Below are 27,617 nucleotides of genomic sequence, written 5' to 3'. Positions count from 1 at the left end.
GTTCCACTAAGTCCTCTAGAAAAGCTGGTCAGTATGGCCTATGTATGTGGGGTGGACTTTACACAGGCCTGGATTGAAGGTAGACTAAGGTGAGAATAGAGTTAGTACTGGAGCTCGGAGCAAATCTAACAACCCCTTTGAGTTCCTGAATGTTAATGTGTAAAGTGAACAGAAGGATACATTGCTTGCATATTGTTTGAAAGCAGTAAGTTAAATTTAAAACAATGGACACATGCAACTTCTCAAATAAATTCATTTGTGATAAAAGCAACCATAAATTCTTCTTGTTGTATGTCCAGGTCTTTACTCAATGCCTAACATATAATGTGCCCTTAATATATATTTTATGAATGAGTAATGGTTTGGAAGTTGACCCTGATAATGAGAAAATCTAGAAACTGAAATTGAATTGGCCATTGGAAGTCATTGTGGAGTCCTGGTCTCTTAGTTAATGGAGGAAAATACCAGAGTTTATTTGTTAGTGGTAATTTGATGGGAGAAGATTATATGTTTTCTGAAAAGACAGACCCCCAAACCCTTGTTAAACTGCATTTACCAATGTAGAAATCAGGGGAGAGGAGATGGATGTGAAGGTGTATAGCCTACGTGAAAGAAAGGACCGTGTGTACCAAGAGGTCAGCGAGCCCCAGGATGATGACTATCTCTGTAAGTTGACCCTCACCAAGGAGAATGTTATGTCTTGATGCAATAATTCCATCTGGTTATTGGTCCCAATTCATTTATTTTCTCCTTACCTGGAGTACAGGATTGAGGTTCAATGATGTGAATGTCTAAGCTCTTTCAGAAGCTCTTTATTTCCAGCAACATGCAATAACCTTCACTAATCCTTGTTGCTCTTGCCTCCAGATTGTGAGAAATGTGAGAACTTTTTCATCAACTGCTGTGCTGTGCATGGGCCCCCTACATTTGTAAAAGACAGTGCAGTGGACAAGGGGCATGCCAACCGCTCAGCCCTCACTCTGCCGCCTGGGTTGAGAATCAGACCCTCAGGCATCCCTGCAGCTGGACTTGGAATGTGGAATGAGGAATGTGATCTGCTGGTGGGCCTGCACTTTGGCCCTTATGAGGGCCAGATCACAGAAGATAAAGACACAGCCAGCAATGGATACACCTGGCTGGTGAGAAGTTTACCTCTTTCCCTTGTTATGGCTTCCCATGTCCCTCCTGTGGCTTGGTGGGCCCCAAACCTTCTACATATTAGGACATGGGCGGGGATAATATTGTTATCTCTGTGTACTGAGCAGACTTTGCATGAACATGGAACTCCTCACTAAGGATCAGAGGATAAGTTGGAGCAAAGTGGTACCATCTCATCCCTTGTGGGGCTCCTGCTCTTAGTGGACAAATTAACTTAGACCTGTAGATTATGAGTAAGAACAGTATCCTGTGATAACTATTGGCAGTTGAATCCCCATGTAGGCTGAAAGAAATTTGATGGTAGTAGAGTAAAATATTTTTTCTGTTACATCCACATGAAAGAGAAAAAAATCCTTTAACTTCTTTTTCTGAAATGTAGATCACCAAAGGGAGAAAGTGTTAGAGGATGTGGATGGAAAGGATACATCTCAGGCCAACTGGATGCGGTAAGGTCAATACTTTCACCTCTTCTGAGTGCCAGAGAGGACACTCATGCCTCACAAGCACATATATCTTTCCTTTCAATCACACCTCTCACAGTGGTCTCCCTCAGTCCTCTGTTCCTCTTTTTTCCCCATACACTGATCTTTCACATCAAGAGACATTTAGAAAAAAAAGGAGGTGAAAGTATAGCATATGTCCTCAAAATACAAATCTCCAATTTGGGCACTGGGGAACCTTGAGGACCCTGGATTACACTTTAATTTATCTACTAGACATTAATTAAACACTTAATATGTTCCAGTTTAGACAAAGGAATTCATTACTTGAAAAGATCATATAGCCCATTTTCCTTATGGAGGACTTATTGCAGACAGACATGGAAACATTGATTTCATCAATATTTAACTATAATTTTCCTATTTTTCAAAAGTGCACAGTGCCTGGATAACCTAAAACTGTGAGTGAAGCAAATCATCCCAGCCTCAGTTCTAACTAGAACAGGGTTCTGAAGCCTGTAGAGTTAAGTGGTCATGGGCCCCTTTCCTGAAGGGCTCTCTTTCATCAGGGGATACAGATTATGAATAAACTACTATTGTTCTGTGTTATTTTGCTAAGACAAAAAGACCTCTGTGAGAAATTCAATGGCAAGTGAATAATGTCTTAAATTAGGTGTGGAGAGATTTGAGAAAGCCCTCTCAAGAGAAGATAGATTTGGTCTGAGTGTTGAATGATGTGAGCTAATCCAGAAGCAGAGTCCTAGATCAAGCACCAAGTTCTGTGGAATAACACATAACCTGATTTAGAGCTTAACGAAGCTAGAGGTCACTGGGTTTTATAGCAAAGTCTGGAATCAGGCTTTGGAAATGGTACTAAGCAAGATGAGCACTCCAAGTAAGCCGGACATGGCGACAGGAATTCATATGACCTGTGACAGAGGCTCAGACATTGAACAGAAGTTTCCCCAGGAGCACTGGGGAGAGTGGGTGACATCAGTGCTGAGGGCCTTGCGCATCAGTGAGGAGCTGGACATGGATATGACAGGTAGTAGGAACTCATCACTTGTGGTTTTCTTTCCTTTCATCTGCCTCAATCCCAGGTATGTGAACTGCACCCGGAATGATGAAGAGCAGAACCTGGTATCCTTTCAATATCACAGGAGGTTTTCTACTGAACCTGCCGGGTCATCAAGACAGGCTGTGAGCTGCTGGTCTGGTATGAGGAAGAATATGGCCAGGTGCTGGGCATCAAGTGGGGCAGCAAGTGGAAAAAAGATCTTGCAGTTGGGAGAGGTAGGCACCACTCTTCCTCAACAAGGAAAGAAAGAATTCTTCTTAGAAATTTCCATGACCCAACTCTTGAGTAGTGGAGTCAAACCCACTCTAAATTCAGTAAACTTTCAAATAAGATGCTTCAGAAATTAATGAAATTAGGTCTTTCATTCTTCAGAAAAATCTTAATATTTTATATTTTTGTGCTAACTTTTTAAAGTATGTGTTCACTGATTTATTATTATTATTATTATTATTATTATTAATTATTGACTTTAGAGACAGATGAAGGGATAAGGAGAGAAACATCAATCTGCTGCCTCCTGCATGCCCCTACAGGGGATCAAGCATACAACCCAGGCATGTGCCCTAACCTGGAATAAAAGTGGCTATTGCTTGGTACAATGCTAAACCAACTGAGCCACACTGACAGTCCTATTTTTTGTTTTATTTTTAAAAATCCTTCATGCACAAAATATACAACATCATGTAGTCTGAAAGGCTAGAGGCAAAAGAACAATTTTCAAGCACCAAGGCATTTTTTTTTGGTGCTTCTAGCTGTTTCTTCTTAACTTACTCCATACTTCTAAGTGAAATGTGTATGTTAACATGCATTCATTTATTATTTCGGTGACTTGTCAGGTGAGTTCCTATTCTGTGCCACAAGGGTTTTGGGAGCTGTAAATACAGATTAACAGGATGATCAGAATCACTGCTTTTAAGTAGCTGTTTGGCCAAGGAGGAAAACCCAGGCATACATGCATGCATGTGCATAAAATTACACAGTGATTAGTGCTTTGGAGAAAACTGATCCAGGATAAGTGCCTAGGGAGCAGTGTGAGTGGAGGATTCCATGAGTCATATGGTCAGGGAAGGGCTCGCTCAGGACATAACATTTACAAAAATACCTGTGTGTACAGGGTCTGGGGCTGAGGGAACAGCTAGTGCAAGGAGGGATAGAGGTGGGGCATTGAGCTGGCTGAGGGTCACTCAAATCTCAGACTCAGTACAGAGGGTATGAATAGAGTTTGGTATATGCCTAGCAACCTGGGAAAAACAGTGTCTATGATCCAAACTGAGGTACTGGAGACTTTCCTGAGTGAGATGGGACAACTGAGAAGTTTTCAGCTGCAAAGTAGCATGTTCTCTGTTCTGTAATTATGCTTTGTTAATTTTAATGCTCAGAGATTGAGCACTGACCTGTGAACCAGGAGGTCACTGTTTGATTCCCAGTCAGGGCACAATCCCCAGTGTGGAGCATGCAGGAGGCAGCCAATCAATGATTATTTCTCATCATTGACATTTCTGTCTCTCTCTCCCTCTCCCTTCCTCTGAAATCAAGAAAAATATATTTAAAACAAATTTATTTGGGGAAAATAAACTTCACTCTGGAATCCCCTCTGAGATTACTTTATCTCCAAGTGAGAGAGGATGGCAGTTGGCTGGAGAGGAATGGGAGTCAGCAGTGTAAGAAGAAGCATTGTTAAGGAAACATTTTGAAACAGGACCTTCTATTGTATTTGAAATGGGCTAACACTGAATAAAATCAAGTAGGAATACTTGCTGTAAGGCTTGAGGAGGGACATGTTTTCATTTTATGATCTGTGATAAATTGAGAGAGAAGCTATTTTTTAAAATACATTTTTATTGATTTTAGAGAGGAAGGGAGAGGGACAGAGAGATAGAAACATCAGTGATGAGAAAGAATAATTAATTAGCTGCCTCCTGCATGCCCCCTACTGGAGATCAAGCCAGCAACCCAGGCATGTGCCCTTGCCCAGAATCAAACCCAGAATCCTTTAGTCCACAGGCTGACTCTCTAGCCACTGAGCAAACCCGGCTAGGGCAAGAAGCTATTCCTAATTGGGTCCTGTGGTTTCTTTATCTCTGTGTCTGTCTCTATTTTAAAGTTTTTATTTATTGCAGAGAAGAAGGGAGAGAGAGAGAGAGAGAGAGAGAGAGAGAGAGAGAGAGAGAGAGAGATCAACATTAGTCAACTGTCCCCTGCATGCCCCCTGCTGGGGATCAAGCCAGCAACCTGGGTATGTGCCCTGACCAGGAATAGAACTGGTGACCACCTAGAGCATGAGTTGATTCTCAAGCACTGAACATACTGGCTAGGCCTGTGGTTTTTCTCTTTAGCATGACTTTGGAAGATACATGTATCAGTAAAGATCACTGTAGTTCCATCCATACAAGATGTGAAATGCCCTCTATTGCTCCTTGAAAGTTCCTAGTCTGACCATATGCAGAAAACACCTTTGATATGGGCTTTCTGGATTTCCAAAGACAATGTAGTGCATAAAAATAGACTATGAAGAAACACTTTGTGGCTGAATGCTTGCATTGTCAACACAATAAGAATGATTGTGAGTCATATCTTACCAGGAGACAAAGTGTATGGTACAGGCTGCCTTGTCAACATCTCCCCTGACCAAAACTTTCTCCTTTAGCAGAACAAAAGCCAGAGATCCACCCATGCCCCTCCTCCTCTATGGCCTTCTCCAGTCGGACATTTCTTCGCCAACACCTGAAATGCAATCACCCATCTGAGAGTCTGCCAAGAACATTTGCAAGAAAACACCTCCAATCAGAGGAGCCTAGCCCAGAGGATCAGAATCAACAGCTTCAACATACTGGTACATATGGCTGGAATGACATAGCTGAAGGTCAAGAGGTCAAAAAAAAGGTCCAAACTTTTACCTAAACGGATCAGGCAGAGGAGAATTTCACAGACTTTTTTCAAACCTCCTGAAGGACAAATGGGGAGCTCTAGTGAGTATGAGAGAATAATGGAGAAAGAGCCCAGCAGAGACCAGAATGTGAATCCAAAGAACACAGGCAAATTATTTGTGGGAGTAGGAATGTCAAAAATTGTAGCAATCAAGTCTGGAGTGTGTGGGCAAGGCTTCAATGATGGGTCACATATCAAGATACACCAGAGGGCACACTCAGGGGAGAAGCCCTATGTTTGCAGGGAGTGTGAGCAAGGATTTACACAGAAGTCACATCTCATCAGACACCAGAAGACACACTCAGGGGAGAAACCCTATGTTTGCACAGAGTGTGAGCAAGGCTTTACACAGAGATCACATTTCATCAGACACCAGAGAACACACTCAGGGGAGAAACCCTATGTTTGCACAGAGTGTGAGCAAGGCTTTACACAAAGGTCACATTTCATCAGACACCAGAGAACACACTCAGGGGAGAAGCTCTGTATTTGCAGTAGATGTGAGTGAGGCTTTACACAGAAATCAGATCTCATCAGACACGAGAGAACACACTCAGGGGAGAAGCCTTATATTAGCAGGGAATGTGGTAGAGGCTTTACAGATAAGTCAGGTCTCATAAGACATCAGAGGACCCACTCAGGTGAGAAACCCTATGTTTGCAGGGAGTGTGGGCAAGGATTTATACAGAATTCAGGTCTCATTAGACACCAGAGGACACACTCAGGGGAGAAGCCCCATGTTTGCAGGGAGTGTGGGCAAGGCTTTTCACAGAAGCCACATCTCATCACACATCAGAAGACACACTCAGGGGAGAACTCCTATGCTTTCAGGGAGAATGAGTGAGTCATTAGCCCTAAATCGTATCTCCATAGCCATAGGACCAATGTAGTCACCACATTCCTCATACCCCACTCTAAGAGATGTTAGAGGAAGTCTACTGGCCTCTTACCCACCCCCAAAGGTGTAGTTAGTACAGAAGTTACTAGTTAAACAAATCCTCCACTTTCATGACAAGAGATGAAATCGACAATTTCTTAAGTGCTGAGGGGAATCAATCTCATCCCTGTTTTCTTTGGCCTCATTTTAATAAAGTTTGTTTCTATACAAATCTGAAACCTATATACCTCATTTGTCCTTGTCACTGAAAACAGAATTCCTTCAGGGTCACAGAGATTTTGTACTTTCTTCCACAAAAACTCAACCCCCGGTAAGGCATAAACCTGGAGTCAATTAGGTTCCTGTCCTGGGAGAGGGATTTGAGACAGACTCACCAGAGAAGAGAATTCCATGGATTCCTGGGAAGTGGGAATTTTTATTCTAATAGGCTCTCCCCTCCTACCCTTGGCTTCTCTTAGCTCCTCTTTTGTTTCCTCAGCCCTCTATAGTTTCAGAGGTGAAAGCCAGGGAGGAAGTGTATGTGTGTGTGTGTGTGTGTGTGTGTGTGTGTGTGTGTGTCTGTTGCATGTGATGACCTGGCAATGCATGTACCTGGCCTCCCTCACTCCTTGTTGCTTCTTTAGTGTCAACATCTTATGGTGCACAGCATGTGGACTATAGTTCAGTCCATGAGGGTTTCAGTCTCGTCTCTACCCTCACCAACTGTGTGACCCAAGGAAAGACTCTCAACTTCTCTGTGCCTGTTTCCAATATATAAAATGGAGGGGGGATCCCAGCCATTGGTATGTCATTCCAAGTTGAGTCAGCACAGGAACATCTGGCACAAAGGTGGCTGAGAATGCAAGTCTTCATGAATAGGTTTCAGTGCCCATATCTTCCAGGTCTTTAGTGGTGGACAAGGGAAGGCAGAGAGAGGGTAGGGGACTGGATAAGGAGGGTGTGGAGAAGGGGAGGAGAATGGGGAGAGAGAGGAGTGCCTGACTTGGGGGCAGGGAGAGACCCAGAGTTTGCCCATTGTGAACAGATAGAAGAAAGATAACAGAGAAAGTTCTCTACTCTCTCAGACCTAGAGAATGTGATAAAAAGCCAGAGGGTCAGGGTTCAGACCCTGGTAGAAATATGTGCCAGAATAGTTAGCAATAGGGAGGGAGATCAGTAAGGGGTGAAGGTGAAAAGAGAGAAAGGGGGAGAGGGGAATAGATTCACAGGGAACAGAAAAGGAGAGTGTTAAGGTAAAAAAATTCAAACCTGTAAAGATTTTTAGTGAGTTAATTTGAGCCAAACTGTTGACAATTGTCAGGAAGCAGTATCTTAGCTGTACCACAGCAGCTGCTGTGGACTGGATAATGCTCCACAGAATTGCAATTTCTCATCAATTTTTATACATTGCAATCAAAGGAAGTGGTGTAGGTGGGTTACATGACACATAATTAGGTGGGTGAAGGATAATTAACAGTTAACTATTAACATGATAACAATAACAATGAAGGAATTTGTGGTATCTGTCCTCGTGTCCAGGCACATTAGGTAAAGGTTGACCTTGTCAGTGAAGTTACTGTCCTAGGAGTGACTACCCACCATACTGCTTTTAGTTAAAATTTAATGGCAGACCATCCTTTGTGGTTACTTTAGGTCTTTGAGTTTGAAAGACTGCCATACAGGCCTTCCCTGAGCTTGTCAGGTTAGCTTGTGGCCCCTTTCATCCACAAGAGTCAAGGGACAAACAAGAATACAGGAGTACAAAGGCAAGAAGGGAGAAGGAGACAAAATCAGAGGGACAGTAAGATGAAATGAGAGTTTTCAAAGACCAAGAGAAGGTGACAGCAAGAAGAGAGCCAGAAAGAGTTGGAGGGAGACTTGTTAAAAAACTTAGCCAAAACATGACAAAGAGAACAAAGAAGCTGACTGGGAGCCTTGTCTGACTCCCTAAGCAAAGCAACTATTTGAAATTACTTTGATCAGAGTCCAGATACTGTGAAGGTAGATGCTAAGTTGGAAAAGTTAATAGGATGCAAATGCTTTCCATTCCTTAGAAAAGAGCACCCCAAGTTAGAGCTGTGTCACCCTGTAGGACACTAAGCAGGATTTGAGCATCCAGAATTAGGGATCTCCTTCCAGGAAGGAGTCTTTCATGCACCCACATTTTTCTGCCTCCCTGGCTCCAGGGCCCCTGTGGGCTGTACTGTTAACAGGAAACCCCTGGTTGGGCTCAGACTGCCTGTCGCTGTTTCCAATAAGGAAACTAGGGTTGAATCCTATAAGGCATTTATTGAGAAGGCTAGCCAACCAAGAAGACAAGAATTCAAATCCTTACAGCAAGGTTCAGCAGACAGGATTTTAAAGAGGAGTGGGCTGGGGTGAATGTAATTCAGCTAATGCGGCCCTGGTCCAAAGACTTCAGCTATTGTCTTTAATCATCTGGTGATGAGATGATGCTGATGAGATGATTTGACTCCTGGTGGGTTTGCCTGACCAAGTTTATCAGTTCTGCTTGCAGGATTCACAGCTGAGTCACCTCCTCACAGGCCTTGAAAAAGAAAACTTAAGAAAAATGTAACTCTCTCTTCACATATGAGATACTTACCCCCTATTCTCATAAGTCTTTGTGTTTTAAGATTAAAAATATGGTTATTTTTCAGGTTAATTCAGGTGCTCTATCTACCAGGTTATACATCCCCCTATCAGTACCACCTTGTTTCAAGCCAGTGCAGACACAGGTCCTAGGTGCAGCCACTCCAAAGCAGTGCAGTCACTCCAAAAATAAACACCCATTAGGCATTTTTCCCTGATTTTCACATGGTACTCCTTCAAAAACCTACTTTCACTGGGTTCAAAATGCAAAAAGGACAAGGCTGGAAGCCTGTCCTGTTATGGCAGAAATCAGGCCTAAGGGAAGAGACAAACCAAATGCACTTGCACTCAGAGGTTCAGAAAAGGCCTGTTTATTTGCACTGATGCTGGCTGGGCAGAGTCATCTTCAGAGGCTGAGCAATGAATGAGGCAGGGCTTTGCCTTATATACATTCCTAGGTTCTTTGTCTCCCATATATGGCATACATACACATTCTAGACATTCTTTCTACTTTATATATTAAGTTTCTGGGTATCTGTTGCAGTTTGAGGAGGAGTGTCAGGCACCACAACCCAAGACAACAGAAGCTTAACCAGCAGCAAACTCTGCTGAAACAGAAGCAAATGAGATCGTAGAAGCTGAGACATGGTTATGGTGGTGCAAGCAAGGAGGATTCTTGTCATCTCATCCCCCACTTTTGATTCTCAAATTGCCTTTAGCAGACTTGGAGAACATCATTAACCTTAAAAGTGTAGAGGACAAAGCTCTGGCTTGGAGTATTCAGCTTTCTGACATACACTCTATACAGGCCCACCACACCCACCTCCCCCTAATCCCCCTGTTTCCTAAGCCCTGTATAGACAGTTTCCTGGCAGGAACATTGGGGGAAGTTGAAGGTCTCAATAAGAGAGATTAATGACAGTAAAATAAACAGTCTTATTTTGGTTGGGGACAACAATAAACAAGGTGGGTGAGGGGAAAAACTTAATATTGCTAACAGAAAAATGTAAGTAAGGATACAGGGTCCAGTGCTGGCATTATTCCAGCAGGTGACTATTGGGTCTACTGATGGAGTGAGTCCTCAGGCTTTTGGGTAGATTGATTAGCATGTTTTACTGTCTTTATTAAGGTGGTCTTCAGAGGATTGATCTGGCTTGGAACAATCCAGACGCTCAGATTGCCTGTCCTTCAGCAGGTGAGCTGTCTTTACCAGGGCGTGGTGCATCCAGGTGTTCAGACCTGCAACTCTAAGGGCTGTGGGAGTGGTTAGTATGACAAAATAGGCCCTTTCCAGGTTGGTTTGAGGGGTTCTCTCTTCCAGTCTTTTACCCAGACTTGATCCTCTGGTCTGTGGGGGTGTATAGTTATTCCCAGAGAAATTCTGTCAGTTTCCCATCTATGTACCTTAAGGACATTTTTTTCTAGTCTTTGTAGTTGCTTCTGAATTCCTAAATTTTCTAATTCTTTTATGTCCCCCTTGAGTTTGATTAGTGGAGGAGATCTCCCCTATAGGATTTTAAAAGGGGAGAACCCTATCTTTGCCCATGGGGTAAATGTACCCACAGGAGAGCCAGAGGCAGTATATCAGTCCAGGGCAGGTTGGTTTCCTGACATAGCTTTGTCATAGTCTGCTTAAGGGTCCCATTCATGTGTTCTACTTTCCCTGAGCTCTGGGGCCAGTAGGCTTGTGTAAATTCCATTGAATGCCTAGAGTCTTAGCTACCTACTGTACTACTGCCACAAAGGCTGGGCCATTGGCTGATCCCATAGTTAACAGCATCCCATACCTCGGGATGATGCCTCTTAGCAGAGCCTTGGTTACTTGCCTTTTCTGTATGCATGGAGTAGGCCTCGACACAGCCAGAGAAAATACAGACAAACACTGGGAGATAATTACTTCCACTGCTGGGTCCTATTTCAGTGAATTCTACCTCTAGATCTTTGAAGGGTGTTTGGCCACAGCACTGGATTCCAGGATGTCTGATGGGGCCTTCTCTGGCATTGTTTTGAGCACAAAGGAGGCATTCCTGGGAGACGGAGGCACAGAGGAATGGAAGTCAAGCGATCAGGTAGTACCAACTCAATAAAACTTCTAGGGCAATTTTTTCCAGGTGGATCTGTTCATGTTGCTGGAGGACCTTTGAGTGGGCTAGTTGTTCTGGCACATAGATCCTGTGGTCTGGAAGTATGCACCATCCCTTCTTAGTCATATTTCCTTCCTCTTGCTGTGTCTATTCATTTTCCTGAGCTGTGTATTTTGGGGGTATGTGCAGTTCTGGAGCCAGCATGATTTTGGGTGGTGTTGCCTGTTCTCTTGCTGCTTGTTTAGCTGCAGTGTCTGCCCTACACTCCCCTCTGACACTGAGTCTTTTCCCTTTGGGTGTCCTTACAGTGGATGACTGCTACCTCCTTCGGTTCCTGGACCACCTCTAACAGTTTCAGGATTTTATTTTGTTTTTGATTCCTTTCCCTTCTGCTGTGAGGAGTCCTCTTTCCTTATATATAGCTCCATGAATACGTAGGGTGGCAAAGGCGTAGCGCAAGTCAGTATATATGTTGACCTGCTTATCCTTGCTAAGCTCTCATGTCCTCATCAGTGCGCACAGTTCTGCTCTTTGGAGAAACTCCAAAGCTTTAAAATTCCAAACTATTGCATACCCAGCATATCTTTTGCCTTTACTCGTGAAATGACTGCCGTCCATGTACAGAATGAGGTCAGGATTTTGCAGTGGTTTATACAGGTACTCATGTACCACCTGGTGGCCTCCCAGCTGGCATTGTCGGGATCCACAGAATGGTCTACAGGTTGTGGTCCTGGTAGTCCCCACAATGGTAACTTCCCATCCTGATAGGGGTGCTACCATTTGTATCACCTCCTAGTGTTCAGCTCCCGTGTCACCTGGTGGGCCTGGGTGCCCCAAGTCAGCAACCAGGAGGGCCACCTTTTGTTTCACATTCTTTGATCTGCTTCCTTCCTGGCTGTGCAGACCCAGTTTACAAAGGGGTGATTGTGGGTGATTTCTAGCAATTCAGTAGCATTCTTTCCAAGAAATCCCTTTAATTGCTAAAGCTTTTGTCAGTTGTTGGTTTGAGCCTGTCCTACAAAGGCAGCATTGACCAGGCAGTGGTTCTCAGGGATCTCTGGGTCCAATGGAGTCGACTCTCTAAGCCTCGCAGAACTTTTCATAGAAGTCAGCCAGAATCTCATCTGGTTTCTATAAGACCTCAGAGATCTGTGCCAGGTTTTGTAGGCTTCTTGGTTCCTGCCTTTATTCCTTGCAGGAAGGCGAGTCGGTATCTTTCTAGGGGATTTTTTCCTTTCTCTGTATTTGGGATCATGTGTGGCTCCTCATCAGGCAGGCCTTCCCATGCCCAGTGCCTGATTTTGGAGCCATTTCCTGGCTTCAGTAACAATTTGCTGGCATTCTTCTGTTAAACAAGGTGAGGAGGAGCTGTTTACAGTCAACCCAGCTGGGGCGATGAGTCAGAAATATGGATTCTAGGAGCTCTATCATTGCCTGGGGTTTCTCAGAATATAGCAGGCAGCATGTGATGTTCTAGTTGAGGAGGTCAGTGGTAAAGAATAGCTGATAGTTAAAGACTGATCCCCCCTCTTGAAGGATCCCATCAGGACCTACATCTGCATTGCCACTGGGGGTCTTGGTCCTTGGGCCGCTGACCTAATATGTCTTTCTATAGGCTCAGGTGTCTCTGGTGGTCGCAGTGGGCTGGCTTCCTCAGAATCCTCTTGCAATATGAGAGGCTGTTGTACTGTTCCTGAAGTCTTTCTTTTACTTTGTGACATGAGGACCTTATGCTGTTCCTGACCAGTAACGCAGAACCAGACCCAGGAAAGCTTGATCTGAGCTATGTCCAATAATTGGTCTATGTAAGGAAACTGGTTCAGGTGGCTGGGGCTTCCAATGACTATCCTATATACTACAGCATGGACTGTGGGGACATCAAGGAGCCTTACTAGTCCCAGAATGTGGGATTCTGGTCCTGGGCAGTGTGGAGATGGGGTGGAGAACTGGGCCAGAGAGATCAGGGCCAAGGGCCCAGCAGTACTCCAGGGTCTTATTTTCCCTCTACTCCCCTGCAGTATATTCACACTCAGTGCATGTGAGCAAGTTAGCATCCACCCTGCAGGCGGCACAGCTGTGTGAAATGGCATCCCCCTTACCTCTGCTTTCCTCAAGCCTTCCTTTCCCTGTCCATGCCATGGGCTCACATCTTCAGTCTGGTTGTTTTGGTCATGAATCCCCCTGGCTTTTTATATATTAGGATACTAGAGGCTCAGTGCACGAATTCGTGCATGGGTGGGGTCCGGCCAGCCCAGCCCCAATCAGGGCAGATCAGGGCTGTTTCTGTTGGGAGGAGCAGATGGAGAGAGGTTGGCCAGCTGGCTCAACCTGATCTGGGCCTGATCAGGGCCAGGCCAGATGGGGGAAGGGGCCGCAAGTGATTGGACGTGGGTCCTGCCCCAATTGGGGTTCGGGGGACGAATGGGGTCAGGGTCGATCATGGGGAGGGGCTGTAGGTGGTGGGCCAGTTGTCCCTACCCCAGATTGGGGTGGGGAGGCCAATTTGGGGTGGGGTCAGGTAGGAGATGGGGCTGCAGGAGATTGACCAGCTAGGCTTGCCCCCTATCGGGGTCAGGGGGTGAAAAGGGGTGGGGTCAGCTGAGGGGAGGGACTGAGGCTGATCAGGTTGTTGGGGGCCCATAGTGGGCAGGGCTGGCTAGGGGAGGAGCTGTGGAAAGTTGGCTGGCTGTCCCTGTCCCCTATTGAGGTGGGGTGGCGATCAGGAGTGGGGCTGGCCAGAGGGAGGGGCTTTGGGCAATCAGGGTGGTGGGGCCCATTGGGACTGCAGGGGCTGCAGGAGGTTGACTGGCAATCCCTGACCCCTATTGGGTTGTAGGGTGCAATAAGGAGTGTGCCAGCCAGGGGGAAGGGTGGCGGGCCTATCATGGTGAGGCTGGCTGATCGGGGGTGGGGCTGGTGGGAGTGGGGGGAGAGGATGGGGGCGTTTGGCCATCCACCCGCTCTTGATTAGGGTGGGAGAGTCCAATCAGGGAAAGGCCAACAGAGGGCGGGGCTGCGAGGTTGGCTGGCCATAGTGGGCATCATAGAGACCAGTTGTTATGGTCTTTATGGCCATTATGGTCACTGGCTTTATATGTATATATATATATATATATATAGTCTAGATCCTGGTGCATGAAATTTGTACACTGGGGGTGGTGTCCCTCAGCCTGGCCTGCACCCTCTCCATTCTGGGATCCCTCAGGGAATGTCCAACTGCCAGTTTAGGCCAAATACCTGTGATATCGGGCCTAGACCAGCAGTCAGACATCCCTTTCACAATCCATGAGTGCTGGCTCCCAACCACTTGCCTGACTGAGTGACTGATTGCCCCTAATCACTTCTGCCTGCCAGCCTGATTGGCCTCTAGCCAGCCTGATTAATGCCTAATGGCTCCCCTGCCAGTCCAAATTGCCCCCAAGTGCCCTCTCCGGCAGGCCTGGACACCGCTAACTGCCCTCCCTTGCCAACCTGGTCACCCCTAACTGCCCTCCCCTGCTCGTCTGATCACCCTCAAATTTCCTCCCCTGCTGGCCATCTTGTGGCCACGGGGGGCAGCCATCTTGTGTGAGGGTGTGACAGTCAATTTGCATATTAGGCTTTTATTATATAGGATATATAGATTTATTCCAATAATGCTGGTGATATGAGAGAGCAGCAGGTCATCCACAAAAATCTACTCTGCTCACTATCAAAAACTAGCTGCTTATGTAGGGTAGGTCACAGACTACACAGGAAGTAGGGATTACAGGCATGGGGAAGTAGGCAAGGCAGGCTGGGATGGGAATCCATTGTTTGGGCATTGAGGTTGTTAATCTTTCCATAATAACAGGCAGTTCTTGAATTAGAATGGACCATTCCAAGGAAGATTCCCAGGTCGGGGGGTGTATAACTCCTAGCCAGGTAACAATGTCCTTTCTTTAACCTACACAAGCCAATCACAGTTAACAGAGCATGGCTAATATTTCCCATAACCACAGGCAGTCCCCAGTATTCTATTTTTGCTCCTAACAGAAGTACCAGGGACTAGATCAGCCACGATCCCCTTGAAGGCCCCTGAAGAACATTTCAGGGCCACTGCATACACCGTTGAATCCCTTAGCACAGGTGCTAGCTCCCTCCTGGGAATTGTAGTCTATGCAACTCTATGGAACTGTTTTCTGAGGTACGGGGTACTACATTTCCCAGAGAACCTCACTTAACAGAACCTGTTTTGCACATCTTTCACTCCCCCTGCTGTCCATTGCTGTAGAGGAAGGAAACAACTGATCCCCCTACCCTGCCTCACCTCCTCTTTGGGGGCATGCATGGAATATGGAGCAGAGAGCCAGTTGGCGGGTGAGGGTTAGGAGAGGGTGAAAAGCACTGGAAGCAATTCTTGAGGCAGCCAGAAGCTCGTGATCCTCTGGCCCCAGGGTGGTTGGTCCTTGATCCTGTGGGGCACAGGCCAGTCTGTGTGCTCCTAGGGGCAGTGAGTCCGGTGCCATGTGGCCAAAGGTGATGGGAAGACCCAGGATAGGGGTGCCATGGATTGAGGACAGTAGGGGAGGTAGGACATAGAAGCACCCATCTCCCTGGGTAAAGGCAAAGTGGGGGGCTGCTCAGACTTGGAGTCCCCATAAATGGCTCCAGGTGAGTCCAGCTCTTGGTGGAGCTCTGGGTTTGCTTGTCAACAGGCTCTGGTCCCCTCCTCACCGGCCTCCCTTGACCTCCATGCATACACTGCAATCACTTTCCTACCCTGATCTCCCTGAGTCGTTCACACCTCTTTGGGGAAGTCTTTCTGGATTTCTGCATCCCAGTGCTGGCTCCCACTTTGCTCCCACTGCATCTGCGTGCCTCCGTTCCCTCCACAAAGTGAAGAAGCTCCCCACACATAGCAGTTACAATTCAGATCCTCCTCCAATGGAGACTCTGCAGGGTTGCTCTGGCCCAGGAAGTCTTTTCCTCCAGCTGTCACCTCACCTTGGTGTTGGGGGTGTGTCGGTGAGGCCATCCAGGTCTGAGGAGCCCAGACCAGAGCCTTTTAAATCATGCCTTGCCATTGGAAACTATTTGCATTCACCTTTGAAAATGCAACGGTAGCAAGTGGCTGGTGCAAAAGAAAAGTCCAGTCTACTGAGATTTATAACGAAAATGCTGCCCTCCAGTTCCTTTTCTTGGAGTTGCCAGATGGGGTTGATTTCCAGATGCCCTTTCTGAACAGAGGATTGGTTTAAAATGTTGATGGAAGGATTTTGGGGAGTGTCGATGGTGGATCTTGGCAATTTGAGTTGAGCGGAGCTGCCGGAAGCCAATTCCATCATGTCAGCAGGGCTGAATCATCTGGAGATGGCTGAGGGCATTTCCCCAAGCCTGAAAAGGATCCATAAAATGATTGCTTGCTGCCAGACAGCTAAGGGCATTTCAATCTACATGTTATTGCCTCCTACTGGCCAAACTCCTGAACAGCTGTAGGCAAATTCCCCCAATTTAACAATGCCTACTGTATACCAAACCCTACCCTTCGATGTGTATATCTACCTTGCCTTAGGACAATTTGTGTTAATAAAGAGCAAGGGGTCCTGAGACAAGGAGAACTTAATTCCTTTAGCTAAGTCTTCTCTGACTCCCCAGATGTCTTTCAAAATTATGTCTCTGGACTCTTGATTAATTTACGCACAGTGCTTCTCCAGATTCCTGAACCCTCTTGATGCTGGATCAAGAACACTGGCATGGAGCCCTCTCAGGAGTCCACTATGGTGGAAGGAGTCAAGTATTGAGGCCTTCACCACCTGTTCTGAGGCTGTCCAGACCTCTATTCAGTCCTTTCAGCCTAACCCACTGTGGGGTATGAGCTCTTCAGCCAGGAACTTGACCCTCCTCAGTGAGGGAAAGTAGAAAGATAGGTATGCACAGGCAGTCAGATGGGATATGCTTTATTCCACACAAAAAAGCAGCCATAGCAGGCTAGTCAGTGACAGCTTATATACATGCTCAAACAGGCTCAAACAAAGAAGGCACTTTGCCAAACAATAACATCGGTATTTTGCTACAGAAAAGCATGTCTACCCAGTACGAGGCTTGTAGCGACCTTGCACCCGCATAAATTATCTAACCTTGAGCACCTCCTGATTAGCTCATGCTTAAAACAACCTTGAATCACCTGGTGTATACTTATACAGGGCCCCACACCTACCTCACTCTTTTATTTTTAATTGTGAGAGATAGGAAGGGAGAGAGAGAAAAAGAAACTTCATCGGTTGCCCCTGCATGCACCCTGACTGGGAATCAAACCTGCAACCTGGGTATGTGTGCAGGAACGGAACCCACCAGGCCTTGGTGTATAGGATGATGTTCCAACCAACTGAATCACACTGGCCAAGGCCCCACCTCACTCTTCCTCCTGCTGCTGAGACTGTATCCTTCACTCACCCAGACTCTCCCAGGGCACTGAGCCTTTGCTACTTCCTGCCAGAATCTCTGTTTGGCTGCAGTTCACTGAGGCACTGTCCTGGGATGGAGGAGGCCTCACTACTTGGCTTGGTCGGGTCTGAATTCCTGAAAGCTTCCTTGCAGAGTGGGCTCACTCCTCTTAACCAGATTCCCAGTACTAGGGGGAGGTCAACATTAGGAGTGTCCCCTGCCAGGTTGCCAGCTAGCAAGATTTGAGGACGGACAGTTTTTCCCAGAGCAGGTGGCTATACAGGGTGGTGGGAGGAGGGAAGGGTGGTCCATCTCTCTAATCTGATGGGCATGAGTCCCAGAAAGACGGTGTGTGTGACCTTAGTGAGGGCCGGGAAGGCAAGATTCCCAAGGTCTTGCCTTGGCAGCCGACCCAGCACTCCTGGACCAGGAAGAGTTTGTGATCATCAAGATGGAGGAGGGCAAGGCAGCTCCATGGCATTCCGAGTTCCTCTCCAGCCCTCAGCCCCCAGAGCTGACTCCTGGGCTCAGTAGGGATCCCCACTGTGCTTTCACAGCTTCTGCTACAAAGAGGCCATGGGACCTCTGAGAGGCCCTGACCAGCCTACATGGGCTGTGCCACCAGGATCTGTGCCTGAGGTGCACACAAGGAGCAGATGCTGGAGCTGATGTTGTTAAAGCAGTTCCTGGGTGTACTTCCCCCAGACAACTGGGTCTGGGTAGAGTCCTAGAACCCCAAGAGTGGCAAGGAAGCTGTGGATCTGGTGGAGGACCTTGTTCAGATGCTGCAGGAGAATGTAAGCCCAGGTCTAGCGCAGGTCAGAAAGGCCTCGGGTGGGGACTATCAAAGGGACACATCCAGAACCCTGGGTCCTAATGCCTGCCTCTCAGCCCAGGCCCACCCTGTTCTCATCACTGGGAAGGGACTCAAAGCTGCACCACATTTGGAGCTTTTATTAGCCTCTAAGACTTGCAGCTAGAGGTTGGCATGACATTTCACCGCCTAGGTGCACTGGGCCTTCTTTCTCTTCCTCTTTTTCCTCACAAGGTCCTTAAGGGTGTGTCATATGCCAGACCCTGTGGGTGCAGGAAGTAGGAGACAAGTAAGGTCCCTGCCCCATTGTTGTCTAGTCTAGGTGGACAGTTGGACAAGGACACTCTCAGACAGTTAGGGTGTCTTGTTTTCCCTGAAGGGGTGAGGATGAAAGGAGGTAGCACAGAAGTTGGTGACCTTTTTACCTTGGACTCCACACGTGCCTGTGAGGAGCTGACAGCTGTGAAATGGGCAGGGGAGATGGTCACCCTGGTATTTTTGCACTCCTTTACTTACTCCACACATCTGCACCATGCCTTGTGTCTGTATGCCCCTATGTATGAAAAAAAAAAGAAAACATTTACTAAGCTATAATTCACATACCCAGACAGCGTATAATTTGTGGGGATAATAGACAGTATTCACAAAGTTGTACAACCAACCCCATTGCCATAATTTTATTGTTTCCAAAGAAGCACCATGCCCAGGAACCCTCACTCCTCACTCTTCCCCCTTTTAATGTCTACTAATCTACTTTATGTCCATGGATTTGATAATTCTGGGCATTTCATTGAATGGAATTATACATTAATGGCGTTTTATGACTGGTTTCATTAAGGACAGTGAGTGCTCACTTAATTGTCCTTAGGTTGTGTGACTGTAAGGTAACAAAACCACTTTACCACAGGCCAATTGATATAAGTGAGAGTTAATATCATTTGTGTTACAGTGAAACAATGTTGAATAAAACATCATTTGAAGACCTGCTGCATGATGAGAGCACCTCACATATTCTTATCTATACTATAAAAGGGTAATACGCTAATTAGACCAGATAGACCAGACATCTTCTGGGCAGCCTTCCAGACGTCCTTCCGGACAAAGCTATGGTGGGGAGGATGGGGGCCAAGGCAGAGGTGGTTAGTGGTTATCAGGCCAGCAGGGGAGCAGGTAGGGGCATCAAGGAGGCAGGCAGAGGCGGTTAGGGGTGATCAGACAGGCAGAGGTAGTTAGCAATGATCAGGCCAGCAGGGCAGAGTGGTTAGAGGCAATAAGGATGACAGGGGAGCAGTTAGGGGCATCAGGCATGCAGGCAGAGTGATTAAGGGCAATCAGGCAGGCAGGCAGGTGAGCAGTTAGGAGCCAGCAGTTCCAGCTTGCTAGAGGGATGTCTGACTGCCGGTTTAGGCCAAACAGTCAGACATACCCCGAGGGGTTCCGGATTGGAGAGGGTGCATGCCAGGCTCAAGGAACTCCCTCAGACCCTCATGCACATATTTTGTGCACCAGGCCTCCAGTGCACAAAATACCATTCCATTGTGTGGCTATACCACATTCTGTTCATTGTTGGATGTTTTGGAGAATATTATTCACTATTCTGAACAATGATGCTGTGAACATACAAGTGCATGATTTCATGTGGAAAAACTTTTCCATTGCTCTTGGTTATGTACTTGGTATGGAGGAATTGTGAGGTCATATAGTAAGTCTGACCTTTTGCAGAAGTGACACACCAGCTGTTTCAACAGGGAATTTAATGTAAGTAATTGAACCTAGGTGCAAAAAGAACAGAACCCTTATGAGTCCTGGCAGTAGGAAAATCAGGTAACAGTGCTCACTACCAGAGCTGTGGGAACAATGGGATGAGGTTAGAATGATGACAGCAGAAACTCAAAGGAGGAGCTGGAACCCAGGTGCCTGGGTAGGGTCCTCTACTGGAAGGTGTTGCAGTCTCCCTGGGGCCCTGGTCAAGCCAGTTCTGCCCATGTTGGAAAAGCCATAAACTCTATTCAGTTCCTGCTCAGGAAAGCCCTGGCACTCTGGTTTTCTAGGGATGGCTGTGAGGTGCAGGTGGGGCTGAGGATGCCTGTCTGTGGGCCCTGTGGGTATTTGGCTGTAGTGTCCGGCTACTTTCTAACCTGCTGCCAGTGTCCTGTATTGCCAGCTCCTGAGCAACAGCCAGTATTTGCCTTTTCCTCCGAGGTCTGTCCTTGGTTCCAGTGCCCAGCTTCCCACTGAGAGGATTCTTATGTGACACTCATGGGAGCCTATGGGGCCTGTGTGGTTATGTTCACTCAGCCTTGAAGGGACATGGTCTCAAGTTCAGTTCCCATTTTCCTGACAACTCCTGTGGTTGTCCCTGCCCTTACATGGTCTCAGCCCCCACATGGGCCCTGACCTCCTCTAAGTAGTCTTGAAGACAGGTGTTCTGATGCTGTCGGGTCCAGAGGCAGAGTGCCATGCTCTCCCTTGGCTGTCCCAGCATGTTCAGGGTTCCCACTGATTCACTGAGAAGCCATAGAATTCAGCAAGCCTGTTACTCTCATGGTGACATCTTATTGAGTGACAGGAGACAGATTAAAGTTGGCAACAGAAAAAGCGCACAGTCTGGGAGATGTCAGGCACAAGTGTGCAGGCACCCCTTCTCGAGACAGTGCTGAACTGTCCCAGTAGTGGAGTATGACAACACACAAGAGATTATCAACCAGGGAGCCTTGCCCAAGCTGTTATCCAGGGTTTTTATGGTGGCCTCTCACATAGACATAGAGTATGACTGACTTTAGTGACTCAGTCTCAGCTCCCCGAGAGGTCAACCTGATACAGTGTGTCCTGAGTTCACAGCCACAGTCTCATGGTTAGCATCAACTATCTGGTGTGGTCCAAGGCCTTAGGTAAATAGGTAGAATATTCCAAGGCTTAAAGGTGACCTGCCACAGCAGGTCAAGGGCCAGACCTTTGTTTGTAATGTGGGAACAAAGTGGGGTCTGGACCCCTCAGGCCCACTCAGTGGGCCCTTTTACTATGCACACAGAGGTGGTGGAAGGAAGATTCTAATGACTTTCCTTGGTGTTTCAGTGGTTTGGGGTGGGAATCAAGCCCCGTATTTAAGTCCAATTAAACCACAGAGGCCTTGTGATCAATACACTGGACTGTTTAAGGCCACTCTGCCCCTAGGCTAAGATACCATTGCTGCAAGGCCACAGCGATCTCACTGTATGTACACTGTGCCCTTCTAGAGCCAAATAACTGATGTCATTGTTGGCTAAAGGCCTCTTTTGTGTAAATAGCAATATGTATGTTATTGACCAGCCAGTGAGCTAGAGGGGAAAGACGTGAGAGCTCAGACAGAGCTGAGAGCTGGTACCGCTACAATGTAAGGCTAAGGGCTCATAGCTCAGGTACAGCTACCATGTTAAGCAGCCAGTGTGCTGGGCAGGGAAGACAGATGAAGCTACTGAGCCAGAGAGGCTAGAGAAGCTGCTGAGGCAGAGAGTTTAGGTATTGCTATGAAGTGAGGTAGTAAGTCTAGGGGGCAGCATGCAGCTGCTCAGAGAGTAACTGTGGGTACAGAGACTAACACTGCTTTGTAGAAAATATATGTATTTACCAGCCAGTGTAGGGCTGGTTATATGGGATTGTTGTGAAGGACTGTCTTGTCTGATGGCTATGTGGCTGCTAGTTTTTGCAATAAAGACTCATTCTTATATACCCACAACCTCTCATAGGTTCTCTGTTAAGAAGGTCCAGCCTCAGGCAGAAGGGCTTGGACCCAACACCTGGTAAGTAGTGAGCAGAGGATAAAGGAGGAACTTGGACTAAGTTCCCAACAGTTAGTACCGTGGGAAGAGTTTGAGAAGGAACCTGCCCTGGAATAGTCGGGAAGAATTTAGAATATATGGACTCAGAGAAACTCAGAGCAGCAGTGCTGAGCAGTACTCTTGCAGGCTCTGACACTTGGGTTACAGGGCCTAGGGCAGGGGTGGGCAAACTTTTTGACTCGAGGGCCACAATGGGTTCTTAAACTGGACTGGAGGGCCGGAACAAAAGCATGGATGGAGTGTTTGTGTGAACTAATATAAATTCAAAGTAAACATCATTACGTAAAAGGGTACGGTCTTTTTTTTTTTTTAGTTTTATTCATTTCAAACGGGCTGGATCCGGCCCGCAGGCCGTAGTTTGCCCACGGCTGGCCAAGGGTTTACTGCTGAGGTACATATGTGTGTGTTGCCCAGAGGGTCGGCAGGGCCATGTCTTGTACAGCCCAGGTTGGTGCAAACAGTACTTGACCCTTCACTACCGATTGATTGTTTGACCTGGGTGCCCAGCCCCAATGTCCTCCAGGTGAGCTCAGGACACTGTGCTGGGCTGCTTATCTGGCACTTTGGCCAGGCGGGGCACGCTGTGCTCTCTGTTCCTAAAACACATAGATAGGAATGTGCTGGCGCTTCAGCCAGGTGGGGCACATTGTGCTCTCTGTTCCTAGAACACATAGATAGGAAGGTAGTCACTGTACTGCTGCTGTACTATGTCGGGAACAAATTGTGTAAGCAAGGCTTTGTAAATAACGTTGTGGTTTTTGCAAATAAAAACGCTGTAATGCCTGTGTGTGTGGTAGGCACTACAGTTCAGCCTTTGCTTCGGCAGGGTGCTGTAACTGTAGTCACTGGCCAGCTTAATAAAGGATCCTAAATCTTTATCTGAATCCCTGGTGGTTGTCTCCGCGGGTCGCCCCATTACAGACACTAACATGACCCTCTTCCTTAGGGCTGGTCCAGGCCCCTCCCAAGGTCCAGCAGTCTGGAGACATGGCAAAGCCAAACAAGCCTGTCAGAGATGGAGCTCAGGTGAACTGAGTCCTGCTAAGTCAGAATGCCACATCCTGCTGCCTCAGACTTTCCTCACCCTTGTGCTGTGGCACAGCAGTGCCCAGCCTCCCTGACCCCAGGCTCAGCCCAGCAACCTGCCTTGCCATCTTTCCTGCTTGCCCCAGGCTCACATTGCATGACTAGAGGATTAGGAGCTTGTCCCCAGGTCTCAGGACTCCAGAGCCAAAATCAAAATCCCAAGAGGAGGGAGCTCAGACAGGATTGCCAGTCTCAACTTATTCTGGTTGCCATGAAGTTCAGGTTTTTATTGTTGGCACCCAGATCACAATACAACATGTCATCATGTGTGCCCAGAGGACACGTCTGTGGGCACAGCTGCATCCATGTTCATGCTGCCTTAGTCTTTGCTTTGCTTCTCTTGGGCTAAATGCAGCCTTGCCTGATTCCAGCAGGCTCCTCTGCCCCCAGCTCACTTTAGAAAAGTGAGTATTTTTTAATTAATTTTGTGCCAGGTTTGTCCTCCCATTTTGCATTGTAAAGTTATTCAAACCTTAACCAAGGTATATGAAGTTTAAGGCTCTACCTGCTTGCTCCTCTGGCAATGCCAGTGCTAACTGTGTGTGTCCTTCTTCCTGGCCTCTGTACATGTGCAGAACATACACACGTGAGTAAATAGCCATGCAGACATCTCCCAGGAAAGCCCACAAATTATCTGCACTCCATAGCCTTCTCTTCTTCTAGTGCTAGGGCCCTTCTGTGACACCCACAGTCCACAGTCTCCTCAGCAGCTCTGCAGAGCAATTTCCTGGCCCATGGTGGCATGTGGGCCACTAGCCCTTTTTACTCCACAGAACAGGGCCCTGTCCTAGTCCAGGGCCTTTCTGTGCGCGACAGTACCTGCAGTCTCCAGCTTCTGGGTGTCCCTGATGCCTCTGCCCTTGTACTGAGCAGTGGGAAGTCTGTTTCGCCTCTAGTCCTCACCATATCCCAGTGGGATGGTTCCTGTCGGCCCAGGAATTGGTGTCCTATGGGTCACAGTAGAGATCTCCTCCTTCCCAGCAGGGTTTCCTTCAGGCAGGGGCCTCTTGGGTCTTTGATGCATACAGCTTCCCAAGGATGGCTCTACCCATGAGACAGGGACCAAAGTTTGTCTGTGCCATGGGGCACCTGTGTGTGTGGTCTTGTTGGGTAACTCAGAGGCTTCCCTAGGAACACACATGAGGAGGAGGGTAGGTCAGCCAAGGATGTGGCCAGGGTCTCCTGCCTGCTGAGGTGGGAGGTGGGTCACCCCTGCTATCCTTACCCTGACGGCCAGGCCTGGGACTTCCTGAGACACAGCCACACCTGGGAACCCCTACATGTTCTTGAGGGTCACGGGGCTAGAATTCATCCAGCAGCAAGTGAACTCTGACCCCATGTAGCCTGGAACATCCTACTTAAAGGGAGACTTGTTAAGGGTCTTTCAGGTTTTACTCAAGCTCCTAGGCTGTTCATACCAGTAAACATCTTGTGGTTTTACAGATGCCGGTGGCATTGAGAGCAGGCTCATGGTGGGAACCCAAATATTCCTCCATGATATCAAGAAAGATCAGTTTGGCTTGGACAGAACCGCCCTGCACCCAGTCTCAGCCCAAAGAGGCTGCAGAGCACTGTCCAGTGTGGAGGTACCAAGTTAGACTGGGAGGCCATTAGCCTGCAGGTAAAGCTGGATGTACTGCAGTGCTTCAAGGCTGGAGAGAAGCTCAGCAGCATTGGGTGGGCACTGGGGCTGTCTGTGTCCACAGTGGCCACCATTTGTGAAAATAGACAATATCCAGGTGAGCTCCCAGGCGGCCACCCTTCAAGCTGCGCCAAGGTTGATCAGCAGCCTTAGCCTGGTGATGGAGAACATGGAGCGACTTCTGAGCATCAGCATGACCAGAACCAGCGCAACATGCCCATCAGAGTGGCACACATCCAGGAGAAGGCCTGCAGCCTGTTCTGTGACCTCCAATGGGAGTGGAACCAGGGTGCCTATGCCGAATCTTCTGGGCCAGTCTCTCGCTTCTAGGCAAGTCAAGCCTGCAAGGCCTGTGGGGAGTAGCCTGGCAGCAGTGACTATCCAGTGCAGGGGATGTGTGTAAGCTCTAGGCATTGCTGCGCAGGGGGAACCAGAAGGTCAGCTACTCGGCCATGTCAGAGCCAGGGGCTCTGAGTCCCTAGATTCTTCTAAATCCTGCTTACTAACAAATACACCAAGTGTCCGGGCAGGTTCCTTCTCAACCCCTGCTCACTACACTAACTGTTGGGTTCGAGCCCTCTGCTAGGGGCTGGACCTTCTTGGATGCTGGGTGATAGACGGAGAAGCCATGAGATGTGAGTGTATAAGAATGAGTCTTTATTGTAGAGGCCAGTGGCCATAAGCCATTAGACAAAACAGTTTATCACAGTGAAGTCTCATGCAGGCAGCCGCACACCAACTGATAAATGAATACATCTTTCCTACAAAACAGTAGTAGCCTCTATACCCACAACCATTATCTAAGCAGCTGCATGCTGTCTCTGGACCTACCATCTCACATAGCAGCAGCACCAGAGCTCTCCCTTAGAGCTATAGCCTCAGGATCCTCTCCAGCCATCTCACCTCTCCCAGCCTTTTCCCCAGCACACTGGTGGTTAAAATGTATGACACTATTTATACAAAAGAAGCTTCTCTCCAAGTAGTGACCGTGTTGTGCACCTGCAATAGTCCTTGGAAATTCTGGTTAAGATTCCCATGTTCAGAGTGGCCTTGGCCTAACAGTGCACTATCAATAAGGCCTTTTATGCTCTGAGTTGCCTTGACTATCCAGAGACTCTGGAATAGTTCCCACAGACCTGCAAGTTTTCAGCATGGACAAGACCAGGCTTTTTTGGAATCCACTGCCCCAAAGGACACTCCTGTCTGTGGAGAACAAGTTGGCCCCTGGGTCCAAAGGTGTTAAAGAGGTCCTAACTCTGCCACTCAAAGGCAACACAGAAGGTGACATCAAGCTGAAGCCACTGTTGGTGTCCTCCTCCCAGGTGCCAAGGGTGCTCAGGGGCTCTCTAGGCCCAACCTGACTATGCTGTGGTGCTAGCACAGGAAGGCTTCGGTGACCATGAGCCTCTTCTAGGAGTGGTTTCTGCACTTCTTCTATTTGGCTGTGGAGAAGTACTGAACCCAGCATGGCCTCCAGCACAAGGTGCTGCTCATCTTGGACAGTGTGCCAGGCCATCCTGGGAATCTAGACGACCTCTCAGACCACTTGCATGTGGAGCACCTGCCCAAATACACCATGGCCCTCATCCAGCCCTTGGACCAGGATGTTGTTGCCACCTTCAAGGCCTGCTACCTATGAAGGGTCTTCCTTTTCCTGGTGGCTTGGGTGGGGTAGTGGGAGGCACCCGAGCAGTCAGCAGTCCTGGCCTTTCGGAGGACTACAGTGTCCTCAATGCCATGTAGAGCATCTGAGTCCAAAGAGGAGATCCCATCCTCCATGCTGAACCAGGGGTGGCAGAAACTGTGACCAGAAAGTGTCCAGTGGTGGCAAGAGAGTAGAAACAGTCTTGTAGATACTACATGATGTCATGGTGCTGGTGCATAGTACAGATTTCAGGGCTGTGGTGGGAGCAGGCATGGTGGAGCTGCAGCAGAGCCACAGGGCTGACCTGTCCAACATTGAGCTAATGGTGCTGAAGCAGTAGTGTGCTGTAGGGGAAGAGGGTAAATACAGCTCCCTGCCCCAAACCAGCTCACCGCCAGGCACATTGGAAAGGCCCTGGTGCACTTTGATGCTGGCTTGCAGATCTTCCGTGACAAGGACCCCAACCTGGACCCCAGCCTCAAAGTCTGCTGGGGTGTCAACAACATGATCAGTTGCTATTGGCAGCCCCTCAAGGAAAAGAGAGGCTCAAGTAAAGGCGCCCAGGGGTATGTGTGCTAGGGCTCAGGACTGTGGAAAGCAGGTCCCATTTTCATCTTTCATGTGTGAAATGGTCAGAATGTTTCCTTTTCATCGTATCCCCACAATATTTTTAGTCAGCAAATACTCTATTATCACAAGTGAACTTATCAAATACATGGTTTCAAAACTCTTGATAAATTCCTTGGACCAAGGTGAACCTGACTTCCTAGGGGGGAAGCCTATGAGAAAGCCAGGATCACTGTGTAGCAACCTGGCTCCCCACCCCCTGACCCCTCCAACCCCAAGCTCCATTGCACTAAGCTGTCCCTGTCTTTAGAGGTGAGGTCTTAGAGTGGGTGGACTTCCAGTCAAGAGAGAGGCTATGCTTGTGGTCTTGACCTCTCACCTATCATACAGAGAGCAAGGGCTGATCCCAGAGGAGCCCCAGAATGCCTGGGGTCCAGAGAAAGGGCCTAGGTGGGAAGGGTACCTGGCCATATACCTCTCAGT

General features: G+C 47.8%; 1 pseudogene; it reads left to right on the top strand.

Annotated features, from left to right (window-relative positions):
* The window catches only part of LOC139000452 (histone-lysine N-methyltransferase PRDM7-like), a 61,868-nt pseudogene extending 34,722 nt beyond the window's left edge, over positions 1-27,146 (top strand).
* Positions 27,147-27,617: the final 471 nt, after the last annotated feature.

The sequence above is a fragment of the Myotis yumanensis genome, unplaced genomic scaffold, assembly GCF_028538775.1.
Source record: "Myotis yumanensis isolate MYYU_CA2020_CCGP unplaced genomic scaffold, mMyoYum1.0.hap1 SCAF_24, whole genome shotgun sequence".
NCBI lineage: Eukaryota > Metazoa > Chordata > Mammalia > Chiroptera > Vespertilionidae > Myotis > Myotis yumanensis.
Note: the sequence above shows the minus strand (reverse complement) of the source record. Positions and strands in the feature narration are given on the sequence as shown.